Source organism: Crotalus tigris, unplaced genomic scaffold (genome assembly GCF_016545835.1).
Source record: "Crotalus tigris isolate CLP2741 ecotype Arizona unplaced genomic scaffold, ASM1654583v1 scf7180000017775.1145084777:2100578, whole genome shotgun sequence".
Lineage (NCBI taxonomy): Eukaryota > Metazoa > Chordata > Lepidosauria > Squamata > Viperidae > Crotalus > Crotalus tigris.
In genome coordinates, this window is record NW_024096626.1 from 664,952 (window position 1) to 679,298 (window position 14,347).

A 14,347-nucleotide genomic window follows, 5' to 3' on the forward strand; every position below is an offset into this window, starting at 1 on the left:
TTTTCTCCTGTCACATTAAAAAGTGCAGTTTGCTACCAAAATTTTGATGAGGCTCTAAAGCAGTATTTCTCAACCTTGACAATTTTAAGGCATGTGGACTTCAACTCCCAGAATTCCACAGCCAGCATTGCTGGCTGTGGAATTCTGGGAGTTCATATAGTTCATATTAGTAAAGTTGGAAGGGACCTTGGAGGTCATCTAGTCCAACCCCCTGCTCGGGCAGGAAACCCTACACCATTTCGGACAAGTGGCTGTCCAGTCTCTTCTTAAAAACTTCCAGTGTTGGAGCATTTACTGCTTCTGGAGGCAAGCTGTTCCACTGATTAATTGTTCTCACTGTCAGGAAGTTTCTCCTTAGTTCTAGGCCTTAAAATTGTCAAGGTTGAGAAACACTGCTCTAAAGGATGCACTTGCAGCCCTAAGTCATCAGACCTGTACACTTTGGGGCTAGAGACCCAACGTGAAACACCAGGCTAGACACTTGCACACTTCAAAAGTCATCCCAATATATGAGGAGTGTTATAATTATATTCACAATTTAACACCAGCAAGGAACTGGATTAATTTCATTATTATTTAATAACAATATAATGTATAATTTATCAATCAATGATTACTATAACGATTTAAATGCAATTAGCACCAGCAGCCCTTCCATCTTCATTTGTAGTGTTGTGGAAGGTAGACGGGGCAGAAGCCTTCCCTACAAAGTGTCCAAACACAAGGATGCCTTTGCAAATCCTGGCAAGGAGTAATTTCTACAGAGTAATTATAAGCACATTAATCTTCCCACTCTTGGGAGGCCTGATGAATGTACATATTTGTCTTGGAAGAGTTCAGCTTGAACACCCTGGGACATAGCCTTCTGTGTAGGTTCTGGTTAAACTTGCACATCTACAGAGCCCTGTCTGAAAGCCATCAAATCAATGTGGGATCTTCAATAGAAGATTCAGCTACAATCTGTCAGAAAGCCATCCAGCTTTAGCTATCTCCAACAAGGGAGAGAACTGGGGTTCTCTTGCCAGGATTAACTATCTCTTTCCTTTAGGAGTTTTTCAATTTAAACTTGCTGGTACTAATTTTATTTTCTGTAGTAATAGCAGCTGAGTCTAGGGCTCAGAAACTCTTTCAGGATCTATTTCTCTTTGTGCCTACAAAGAAAGCCAATCTCCACATTAAATTGAGAAGGTTTGCCTAATGATATTTTTAACTGCTTTTTCTTTTCTTTTTTTAACAAAGTAGCAGCCACATTTGCTTTTGGAATAAGTGCAATGTACAAATTAATAAGTTAACTAGTAACAGATGGAAAAAGGTAAGACCGTATTCTTTAATTATAGATCCCTGGCTTATGAAAACCAAATCTGTTTGAAGGCCATTCACAACCCAGCAGTTCCTGCTTATCTTTCTCCTACTTTGTCTTTATATTACCAACATGCTGTGTGACAGACAATTTTAGGATCTTGCTATCACCAGGTAGGTATAAGTTAGACAAGTGGCTGGAAGTCAGAAAAAAAGCCTGGAGACTCATACAGTGCTACCTTTTCTACTGCTCTTAGCGAACAGAATCTGTCTTCTCAAAGATCCCAGCAACCTCTAAACTGATCCAGGCCTTTAAAGCTCAAGTAGCTGACTGCAAACTTAATATTTGACAATTATCTGTATCCCAAAATCTGAACATCAACCCTGTTGCAACAAGCTGATGAGACTTTATCTTTCATGACACTTGAGCTATATTGCTATTTTGGGAAGCAAGGAAGAAAGTGAGAATATGTGGTAGTCTTTATCTGCCACTGTGAAGGTTGCATACAGAACCAAAGTCTGCTGTCTGAGAAATGTGTGGTCCTTGGGAAAAAAAACCCAGAGTTTCAGAAACTTTGGATTCATTACATGCAACATTTTATATCATAGATTAATTTTCTGTGCACCCAGGGCATTTTTACATAATTTGTCACTCTAAATTATTTCTGTGGGAATTGGGGAAGATATCAGTAAAAAATAAAGATTAACACCCAGGCTTGAGATCTCCTGTCTTGCCCAAACTTGAAGGTATAAAAAATGTGTTTTAATATAAATTATGTCTAAGCTTATCAATGGTATTTCTGCTTTATCGTTTGGTTTGGTTTGGTTTGGTTTGGTTTCACACACATACCTGATAGACATCTCTGCTTCAGCTGGCTTGATATTTCGACTAATACAATGACCCACCCAATTAGCTCACTTTTGCATGCCAGCAGCTCACAATATGAAATAATTGTGAAATAATTCAATCAGTCATTCAGCCACCATACTTTTAGTCCTTCCATCTCAGATGCAGTCACTGCTTTTCTCCATCCTTCCTTCACTTTTTTTTTCCTGAAGGAGATTGAAAACTGAAAAGATTTCTTATACAGAATGCTTAAAGAAGTTCTAGCTGTATGGAGTCTCTCTCAGTCTTTCTGTTGATCACATTCATCAGAAGTATAATAACTTTCCGGTGAATAGTTAGTACAACACGAAGGAATTAGTTGACCGGAAAGGAATTGCACTCAGACCCAAAGAAGGCTGGGTCTGTCCAGCTCTTAATTTAACCTGCCTGAGGTATTTGGCTGGATCAGTTAACTCAGCTTTGGCCTTTAATGACCTTCCTATCCCACCTCACCTCATTCCACCTCATTGCAGTGACCCTGTTACTCATGTTAAATGGTGTCTTTATGCTGTGTAGCAAATGTGGCACAGCTACTTTTGTTCACTGGCTGCACTGGATATTTTTCTCTTGAGAAAACCAACAAATAGCAAAAGTGCATTGAATACCATACACAGATGAAATATTACTTTCTTTTGGTACGTCTTATACAGAGGACTTATCGCTGTCCTGATTTTAGGGACATGGGGATTTATTTTAATACGCCAGGGCCTTTTTCTCAATGACTCATTTGTGACTTTGTGAACTGTGAAGAGAAATATGCAGACCAGGTTTTTATGGAAGGAAAATATATAAATCTCCCCATGGTGCCGCTTTATTTTAATATGAACAATTACATCCTCTCCAGGGCTATCTTAGCCCATCCCTTCCCTTTTCTTTTCCGATTTTTAATTTGATTTAGCAGCTCTCCCAGCCCTTGGCCAGCCAACAACCACAATTCTGTACACTTCTGATGCTGTACCTCAAGGCAGCCAGCCAAGGCTCTATTTAATAAAACATCCCCTTTGCCAAGAGCAGCAATGAAATGGACGGTCACCCCCGGCAGCCAGCTCAAGCCAGGCTGTTGGCACTGAGACCGTGGCTTCTTGCCCAGCCCAGCACTTAGTCAGATTCCACCGCTTAAACACACAGGCAGGCCACAAGCAGGCTCCTGAACCTCTCATCCATGACAAGCTCGTACTTCCCAGGGAGCATCTCCAGCTTCACTGACTGCCACCCAGCCTGCGGAAATGGTGCCGCATCCACTCCAGAGAATGAGAGACGTTCATTTAAACTGGCAGCTGCCTTTTGTTTCACGATGGCAGCTGCCAATAGGAGACAAGCAGGGCAAGGCAAATGCACAATAGCAACATGCAAGGTGCAGAACACATTACACGCTAGATTTAAAAGAAAATAGCATGCATTCGGCTAAATATGGGGTTAGTCTCATGACTTTTGCTAACGGAGCTAATACTATAATACAAAAAAATTAGAAGCTGAAATGAGGTTTTTTTTAAAAAAAAAAACAGGCAGCAGATTGAAATATTATTTTGGTAAATTAATGATAAAGTGAATCGACAGCCTAACATGATCCATTGGCCAAAATGTACATTTAAGGAGTTTTTACCTTCTTAAAGCAGGTACTCTGGAAAAACAAAGCACTTTCTTATTTCTTCTTGACACCTTTGTGTGTGTGCAGTGTTAGTCAGTGCTGACTCCTGGTGATTGCTTAAACTAGTCCCTGCAGTTTTCCTGGCAAAGGTTTTCAAAAGTGGTTTGCCATTACCTCCTTCCTAGGGCTGAGAGACAGTGACTGGTCTCAAATCACCCAGCTGGCTTCATGCCTAAACCAGGATTAGAATTCATGATCTCCCAGTTTCTAGCCTAGTGCCTTAAGCACAATACCAACTGGCTTTTCTTGACCTATTTACCTGGCAATAAATCCTATGGAAACTGCTTCTAATGCAATTTGGGGGACAGTAGAATCAAACATAATTTGTCGTCTACATTTTCAAGTATAACATTTTAAATTTTTCAAATTTTGAAAAGCATCCCAATTTTGAGCTTCTGCCAGGAGAAGTATGTCTGTGTATTGTTTTTTAACAGTATTCCAGGTTTTCAAATTGTTTTTTTTAATCTTGGTATTCTTATTTTTAAAGGCACATTTTAAATTATTCATCAGTGCTTTTATTATTGGTGTTGTTAATCATGCTGATGTTTTGTTCCTCCCTTGCCTTTCCATAATTGTTCACTCCTAATTGGTAACAGAGGTTCTTTTAGAGGTACCGCAGTCTCAGTGATGCTATATTGTGTAAGGGCAAAAATGGATGCTACTGAGGTTGCAGTTGTCTTGTGCTTCTGGATGGGGTGAGGATGGTTTATTTTGTTTTTATATGCATCATTTTTTATTTTTTAGTACCACAAGGGACAACAACAGCTGGAAATGGCCTTAAGTGAGTCTGCCTGGATTGTGTGTCTTTCTTTATTTCATCTGTTCTCTCTCTTGCCACGATAACTGCCTATAGAAAATAGTTGAGAAATGCAGATTATTAAGACAAGTATAATCTCATAGACATTGATATAGAATCAATTGTTTTCAAGACATGATTGAGTTGATGGATACTGGAAATTACTGTTCTACCTGTTGGCATATGTGAAAGTAAAAGTTATGCAACAAATGTTATATACAAATGTTATATGCTCACCACCTTGGATTGTTTGTAAAAATAATAAAGGAAGGATACAAACAAATAAACAAATAAAAATACAAGATGCTCATTCACAATGATTAATATGTAGTATTAATATGCAAAATATTTAAATATTCTGTTAGTACTTTTATAATCATATAAGTCATCAGTGGTTACTAAAAGAAAATTAATATTCATTTGAATTTTTATAATTATTTGCTTTAGGGTTTTTTTCTTAGATTCTTTTTTCTTTGCCCCAGTTAACCAGGCCCCCAATCTCAAATCTTACTGTAAAACAGAACCCTTCTCTTCCATCCCCTTCAACAAAAGATTTGATCTGAGTGCCGATGGTCTTGTTCACCTTCACTATTGCAGCTTTTTCCTCTAGGTCAGGGGTGTCAAACTGCCGGGCCACAGGCCAACTGCATCATGCAGAGGCTGCGCCCTCCCCAGCTCTGGCAATGCGAAAAAGTTGTGATACGTTATGACACGTCACGTGACACAGCGAGTTTGACACCCGTGCTCTAGGTGCTCATATTCTTTTTTTTCCTTTAAATTCTCCATGATCCCTCACCTCAGGTATTCCGCACTGTTCCAAAAGCCTCAGATTTTTATTCCTTGAAAACAATTCATCCTGCCATCTTTACAGCATCCTCTTCCAGAAACGTTTGCTACACATTCTTATTCCAGAACCTCTATTGAAAACTAAAATACATAGGGTTAACTTTCTTGGCACCCATGCATAAACAGGCTGGAAATAAAGCTTGCTTAAGAAATTCCTTTCGCTAATTAAATCCTTTCCTCTGCCTTGGCCATGGATTATTTTTATCATGGCCTCCAATGTGTGCTTTCCCCTTTTGTTCCATCAACACAAGTACCAGCTCCTTTCCTTTTCCTTTCCATTGGTTTTCATTGATGAACCTTTTGTATGAGTCCTCCTCTGATGACTTTCTCTCTACTTACCACTTTCTTGTCTGGTACATCTGCTCATGGGGGAAGGGAAGGGAAGAGAAGGGAAGGGAAGGGAAGGGAAGGGAAGGGAAGGAAAGGAAAGGAAAGGAAAGGAAAGGAAAGGAAAGGAAAGGAAAGGAAAGGAAAGGAAAGGAAAGGAAAGGTGAGGGAAATCTCTCTGACCTGCCTCTAGAAGAGGAAATTGGCATTTTGCTGTTCAAGGTCCCTCAGAAGAATACAGGTACCCCAGCAGCCTGGACAAAACAGCCATGTAGCACACAGCAGCCAATTGAAATGGAGCTGCTTGCCTATAATGTAATGCACTAGGAAAAAGACATTAGGGAAGTAAACAGCACCACATGAGCTGACACAAGTCAGAAAACACTCCTTTTGATGCATAGCAGAGAAGAGCAGTAGAGAGAGGTTGCCTTACCAGAGAACTAAAGAGCAGGCGGAAGATGACACTGCATCCCTAGCCCTAGGGTTAGTAGTCCGTAATCCTGCCAGGACAATCTGATCATAAAGATCAGTTCTTATGCATATTCTTCCCTTTGTTAATTGTGGCTTCCCTTGTAAGATTCTCAAAGCTGAGAGCTATAAACCTTCTCTTTGTATCCTGAAGATTTGATGGAACGTTTGCTGATGTAACTATACTAAGCAATCATTTCTATTTAGAAATACAGGAAGTAATTACTATTTATGTTATTCTGTTAAGGAAGCAAAAACAATACATCTGCTGCTGTGTCACTACTACCCTGTTGCTGATGAGCACTGAGCTTCTGCGTCTGTAAATATGATGAATCTAAACAAACAACCAGGGAGAGCTTTAAAGAGGCAAACAGGGAATGTTCTGGGATTTGATGAATAATGGTATTTCTGCCTGTCAATGTCTTACTGTTTACTCATCCATAAGTATTTGGGGCATGTTCAGTTAGGTCAGGTGATAAAGATGGGGGGAATGCAAGGGGGTGCTGTTTTGCTTTGCTGGTTTCGGGACAACTCTGTGTTAATGCTGCCCCTAAGTGGTTAAATTGGTTTATTGCAGGTTAATTACTGATCATGTTCTTTATTTATTTATATCTGCTCGTTTGTGCAGCTTCTGCTTTTCTTGCAATGTCAGCATATCTGGTAAGCTCATGTTTTTAGGCGCTTACATTTGCATCATGTTCGGTGCAATATTCACAAGCAGGTAATTATTTTTCCATCTGTAATTTACTAAGCTTCAAGATAGATGATTGCCAGAGCATCACAAACTGGATGAATCACTGAAGCTTTTTGTGCCTCAGACTGAAATACAGCATGTCATCCAAATGGCCAGATATCTTCTTCCTCTTCCTATTTTTTATTTACCAATCTCCTAACTGTTATATGTATTTGATTGTTTGAACAGTTTTGCATTTATGCGGGCATGGAAGCTCAGAGGTAAACCAGTCTTGCTGAAGACTGCAAACAAGGAAGTCCAGGCCTGAGGAGAAGTGAAGGAAGATGTGAAGACAGGAACCAAAGAGACAAATTCAATTTTGCGAGCTGGCGGTAGTCATCTTCTGCTGACTGGTGTACTAAGTGAGTCTCCGTTCCCATTTCTAATGAGTCTAGTCTAGTGGTACTATTACAGGCAAGAGAGCTAGACCAGAAAACAGAAAAGGTGCCTTCTAGTAGTAAGAATACTTTTTCTCATTGAAAGTTGATATTGTACACTGTTCCTCACTCTTCACTGAGGGGATTTTTTCTTTCTTTTCAATACTAATTTAGTATAACACTTACAATTTTACAGTTCTAGTATTTTTTATCTGTCTATACATTTTGACCCTGGCGTACTTCATAGCAGAGGTAGTTCCTGACCTATGATTACAACTGAGCCCAAAATTTCTGTTGCTAAGCAAGACAGTTTTTAAGTGAGATTTGTTCCATTTTATGACCTTTCTTGCCATAGTTGTTAAGTGAATCACTGCAATTGTTAAGTTAGTAACATGGTTGTTAAGTGAATCTGACTTTCCCATTGGTTTTGTTTGTCAGAAGGTCACAGAAGATGATCATGTGACCCCACAATACACCGCAACAGTCATAAATATGAGTCAGTTGCCAGGGATCTGAATTTTCATCATGTGACAATGGGGAATGCTGCAATGGTTGTAAGTGTGGAAAATGGTCGTAACTCATTTTTTCCAGTGCCATTGTAACTTTGAACAGTCACTAAACAAACTATTGTTAAGTCGAGGACTACCTGTATTGCCAAAATCCTGGAATGGATTTGTTTTTCATATTACGTAGCGTACTCAGTTTGGCAAGGAAAAAGTCTTAGATGTGCCCAAAGTGGAATCTGAGGTGTTGAAAATACATTAAAAATTGGTAGTTGAACTAGGCAACAACATATCAGAAGTCTTCCTGAGACACTTATGCATAGGTTAATTCTGTACAATAGTTACAAGTCTTAGCAATTTACTTGACTCCTTCTAGTGATTTCATTGTTACAATTGCTCTTGATCAGAGTTTTTATACAAGTAATAATAGGAAGAAGGCTGTTGCTTTTAATTTTATGGTTTTGTGAGTTGAATGAAATAATCATGTTGACTAAATTGTAGATTGGATTTAAAAGTATTCTCTCCTCTCCAAGACACATCAGAAATTAAAAACACTCTGAATTGGATTCATATTTTCCTGGTATTGGTGACTAGAATAAGAAATCTATATTCATCCCATAATACATAGTGTAAAATAGAAAATTCTCGTGGATAGGTTCTCTATCGGATGTTATTGCCTGTTGTCAGGGTTAGTAAAAATTAGCTCATAAAACCAGATAGGAAAAGTGTTTTAGTTCATTTACAAATCATTCCGCTAAGAACATAGGATTAGGGAGGACCAGTAAAATTGTCTCCAGCTTTTTATTTGGGTAAACTTTTTTGCAAGTATTGAAGTGTGAAAACCAGATATCTGAGCCTCATTCCTGCATTCTGTATCAACTTTAAGCTCTCATACTTGTTGAAAGGCTTAGCTTTTTTAAACCAGATTTAAAAGTCCTACTATTCACGATAATAAATCGTGAAGCTATCTTGCTCAGATGGTATTATTCAGGAAACACATACAAAGAAGTAATTATATGCAAAAGAAAAAAGGAAACGCCCTAAAAAGCTATGCATAGCATAAGAAAAACCCAAAAATATGTTTCATCACAATTAAAACCAACAAAGGCTGAGGAAGGTGATTGGATTAGAACATTTAACTAACTGCCAACAACTACAGTGATAATCACAAATTCATGTGAGATTTATGAAGGAGAAAATAAGGCAAATAAAATAAGACTTTATCCAAAAATGTCCTAAATATATTTTTTCTTCCAAATTCCATTTATTTCTTCCTAACACCTGATGATGTTCATTTATCAAATTTGGCTTCAAAAACAATTTGAAGAGGGACTAGAAGACCTCCAAGGTCCCTTCCAGCTCCATTCTATTCTATTCTATTCTATTCTATTCTATTCTATTCTATTCTACTTCATTTGAAAGTAATGCATTTGTCCTACAACCTGGTTAATCCAGTTAAAAAGAAGTAAGAATATATATCAGTGTCCAAGTTTCAGAAAAGCTGTAGTAGGAAGCTCTGTCTGCTCACATACTGTACTCCTCCCTGGTTACTTGAATCCTGGAAAATTAAGGATTCCACTGCAGAGATTCCCAATTTCAGTAATGCTGTAATCCTGGAAGATGTTTGTAGATTTACGCTCAAAAAACTATGCAGAAAGAAGTAGTTGGATGGCAGTCTATTGAAACAAAGACTTAATGCAGTTTTTTTTCCATTTTCCCTATAGGGTAGAATGCAGTAACCTGCAATAGACAATGCCAAATATTTAGGAAAATGAAAGATGTTTCAGTTCCAACTCCCTCAGTTAGTAGATGCTGTTCAACCAAACAGTTAAGGTATCCAAACATTTGATTTACTAGACAAAATGTTTTACATATTGCTTTAGATCTGAAAATTCATACATCACAAACATATATACAAACGCAAACAACAGTGAATTTTTCTTCCCTTTTTTAAATTATCTGTACTTCATTAACTTTACTATTCCATTATGTATCAGAACATAAAGAGAACCATACACAGTCTTTATTATGCACAGTTAGATCTTGTATTACCAGTGCTTTTTTTCTTTAAAAAAAAAAAAAGGTGCTGGAACTCATACACGTCATATAACCCACCTTGCCTACCTTATAAGGTTCCATCCGGAAAAGGTGCCAGAACTCCGTTCTGGGCGTTCTATGAGAAAAAAAGCCCTGTGTATTACTACACAAAACCCACAGTTTAAAAGCAAGCTGACAATCTGCTGGGTAATTAAATAAATTACAGTATTTCAGAGTTCCTGAAAGGGCCATTAAAATTGGACAGATAGTTTCAAAGACCACAGGGGGAGAGATTTCAACTCACTCATAGTTTGTTTCCTGTGGCTGAATGATACAAGGTTGCTCATCCAGAAAAATAAAAATAAATATTTTTTTTTATTGTAAATATTTATTAAATTTTTAAAATTTTACAAAAACAAAACAACCCATCCCCAAACCTCCCCAACCCTCCCTTTCCCTCCCCCGACCTTCCCAGAGCTGAACATAGGCTTAATTAAAATTTCTTCAAATAATCTAAAAAAAAATATAAACCATGAATAAATCTAAATACTGAATACATTAATTAAACAAACTATAAGATAATTAACAATAATATATGTATAAAAAAACATAAATACCAGAAAAATAATACTTGAGAAAAAAAAGACTAAAGAAAAAGAAAAAAAAGAAAGATAAAAGAAAGTATAAAAAAAAGAAAAGGAATAAAATCTATAAAATATTTTAAATTTTAAATATAAGTTATTGAAAAACTAAATAGTACTTTTTAATATCCAACTTATATTGTATAAAATCTATCCATTTTTTCCATATGGCAAAATACTTCTCCTGCGATTGATCCTTCAAGAAAGCCGAAATCTTTGCCATTTCCGCCAGATAAGAAACTTTAAAAAACCACTCTTGCAAAGTAGGCAAAGATTCCTTCTTCCAACATTGCCCTACTAACAGCCTTGCGGCTGTAATTAAATTTAACATCAATGTGGTCTCTTTAATATCACAATCAGTAACAATACCTAATAAAAACAATTGTGGGGTAAATTTTACCCTCCTTCTAAAAATTCTTTGAATATTCCACCATATCTTAATCCAAAAGGCTTTTATATTTTTACACGACCACCAAATATGATAATAAGTAGCATCCAAACAACCACATCTCCAACATTTGGGCTGTAAGTCAGGATACATACGAGACATTTTTTGTGGATCAAGGTGCCATCTATAAAACATTTTATAAAAATTCTCCCTTAAATTCTGGGCTTGTGTAAATTTGACATTCCTCACCCAAATAATTTCCCAGGTATCTAGTAGAACTGGTTCACCAAAATTTTGTGCCCATTTGATCATACAATCTTTAATTAATTCTGCCTCTGAATCCAATTCTACTAGCACCCCATAAATTCTGTTAATATGAGTTCGTCTTTGGTCTTTTACTTGTTTAAGAAAATTTTCATCTTCTCTAAGTAAACCCACATTACAATCCAACTTCCATCTATCCACTATTTGTCTATACTGAAACCATGAATATTTAATATTTTCTTGTGCTAGATTTTCCAAAGATTTTAACTGCCAATTTTTACCATCCCATCTAAGTAGTTGTGCATAAGAAACACCATCCATCTTAACTCCTCTCCTTAGCCCCTCTATCGCATGCCCAGGTATAGCCCAAAAATAAATATTAAAAGATGAAAATTGTAAGTCTCATATTCAACTATCTATTGTATCCTTTTGATTATTCCTGCCAGATTTTCCTTCAGAAGCTTTAACTGGCCTCTTCTTTCCTTTGTATCATCAAAAATACAAGTCTTTTCATCAACCGTCACCCCACCGATATCTGACATGTCGGACTCTCAAGCAATGTGAAAAAGGCCGTGCTTTCTTGAGAAAGTTACTTTTTCTTGTTTCCCTTCAGCCCATCCTTCAGTATTTAATTATCGCTTTAGCATGTTTTCCTATGATAGGCAGTAATATATCAAGAATAAATTAATGCATCCATTATATTAGCAATAAAACATGGTACTCAGTTTTGGACTACATTTTCCATCATCCCTATCCAAGCTGATAAGGAAGTATAAGATTAACTAGAAGAAGGCACCAAATAGACAAAGGCTGATGTGTTTGTATATGCTAATGGTGCCTGTGTATGTATATATGTATATGTGTGTATGTATGTGTGTGTACATACACAAATATACACGCACACATACACACACACATACATACACACACTAATATTTTAAAGTGCTGGCTTTGGTTTTTATACTTTTTTTAATGACAATGGGCTACAAACAGCAATCAATTATTTAATCAGTCATTATATTGGGATATTGAACTCACTGAAGAAACATGATTTAAACCCAGATAGGTTGGTATATAACTAAAACTTTATGCTGCCATGTTTAGACAATTAAATATTGTGATCAGTTAGCACATTTTAAAATTATTCAGATATTACATTTTAACAAGTCAAGTTCATTTTAAATAAAAGATGCCTGCAAATGGCATATATCGGTTTTCTCTTTCACGCAGAAAAACATACCGTATCTTGGAAGGCCCAAGCTACACTTTGAAGGATTTCTTAATTTTTTGAAAGGGCTGCATAATTGACCGTGTGTTGTAAATTGTGCTTCCTTTTGTGTTTCACTGCGGACTCAGAAGCCTTTCAGACAAAGACACGGTCCCCACAGATAAGCCCGCTGCTGATCGCCTAACATCATACCAGGGACTTGTAATTGTGAGCAATTGCAATACAGCTCTCTCTGCCAATCCTGTTGTTTCAGGGCCAGGGAAATGCTGCTTTAAAGTAGTGAATGCCATTTCAGGAACAGACACGTGTCACTCTTTTGTGCTTGAAGGGGCAATCTGTGCACTCTTTGGAAAGGGCTCTTAGCACTTCCTCCCAGGATCCCACTTTAACAGCTTCCTAGCATGGTTTAATAAAGGACCCAAATGCAACATTGGCTGGCACTAGAATATGAAAGGCTATGGAGATTTGTCACTATGGCGAGCCTTAAAAGATGGGGAACAGTTTATTGGCTGACAGAGCAAGTGCCGATTAGGTGGTGGTACCTTATGAACTTTAGATTCACAGTCATGTAAGTATGCCTATACCTAGGGTCATATTCGTCAAAGAGGTCTGGTAAAAAAAGAAAAATAATATGGATCAGTGTTTTTCAAACTTGCCATCCTTAAGATGTGTGGACTTCAATGTGTGGAATTCAAAACATTTCAAAGTTGCGAAGTTTGAAAAAAAAGTTGGCATCAAACCAGGTTGGGAGACCTTTTGAACTGGATTCAGGAGAATTGAATGATGGAAAGTCTAGCCACCTCAGATATCTCTTGGTATGAAGCCAGGCAATTGTTCCTTGATTTGCCATCACCCTCCAAAAGCTTGCCATTCTAATGAACTGAATGTGACTACTGGCCCCTATCTAAATTTGGCTGTGCTAAACTGAGAAAGTTTTGAGACAAGCCTTAATAGTAAATTTTATTACATAATATTCTGCCATTTGTTTGAGGAGCTTAAAATAGTACGGGTAGTTCTCCAGCACTCCACCTCACCAGCCATTTTAGCTTTATAGCTTGGTTAGATGTTGGATGGCTGAGAGACAGAATTCCTGTATAAGAGGATTTGAAGCCAAGCCTCCCTGATTTACTAAACTGTGTACTATTGAATATACAAGGTGTTCAACTAGTCTAATATTATAACCTTAGGATGATTTATTTTGTTATTTAGCTTTTGGAATAGTGTGCAAGAGTAAGCATGTTTAAGCAGCTTTCCTTTTGCGCCCCTAAATACGTTGATCATATAGCATTCCATCCAGAGCAGCATTTCTTAAACTGGGGAGTAATTACCCCAAATGGGGTAATTTATATAGATCCTGGGGGTAATTAAGCCATTTGTAATTGTCTGTTTGTGACTCAAGGATCCAGTTTGGAACTACCATTGTTAGGGTTTGAGGGTGGGGGTGGGAGTAATGACATTATTCAAGACTAGCAAAGGGAATAATTGGGTCAATCGGTTTAAGAACCACTGTTCCAGAAAGTGGAAGTTGATTCATCTACATGATGGAATTATTTATTTATTTGTTCATCATATTTGTATAGCCTCCTATCTCACAAATATGACTCTGGATGGCATACAATAAAAAATAAGCTATAAAATGAACATTAAAAACATTCCATAACTTAAGAACTCTATATTATTAAAAGACTAGGAGAGAGCATATTCGATGATCAGGCTATGAAGCTACCTGACCATAAGGCTTTATATATTGTTCGCTTATCAATATCTGCAGCACTCACATCCAACCAAGCTACTTCCTGTTGTTTTCAGGAACAAGTTTCCATAAAGTTATAGATGCCTTAGTGATCAGATTGGCTGCACTTTTCTAGGGGCACAGGCAAGCCTGGGATGCTTGATAAGCAGAAGC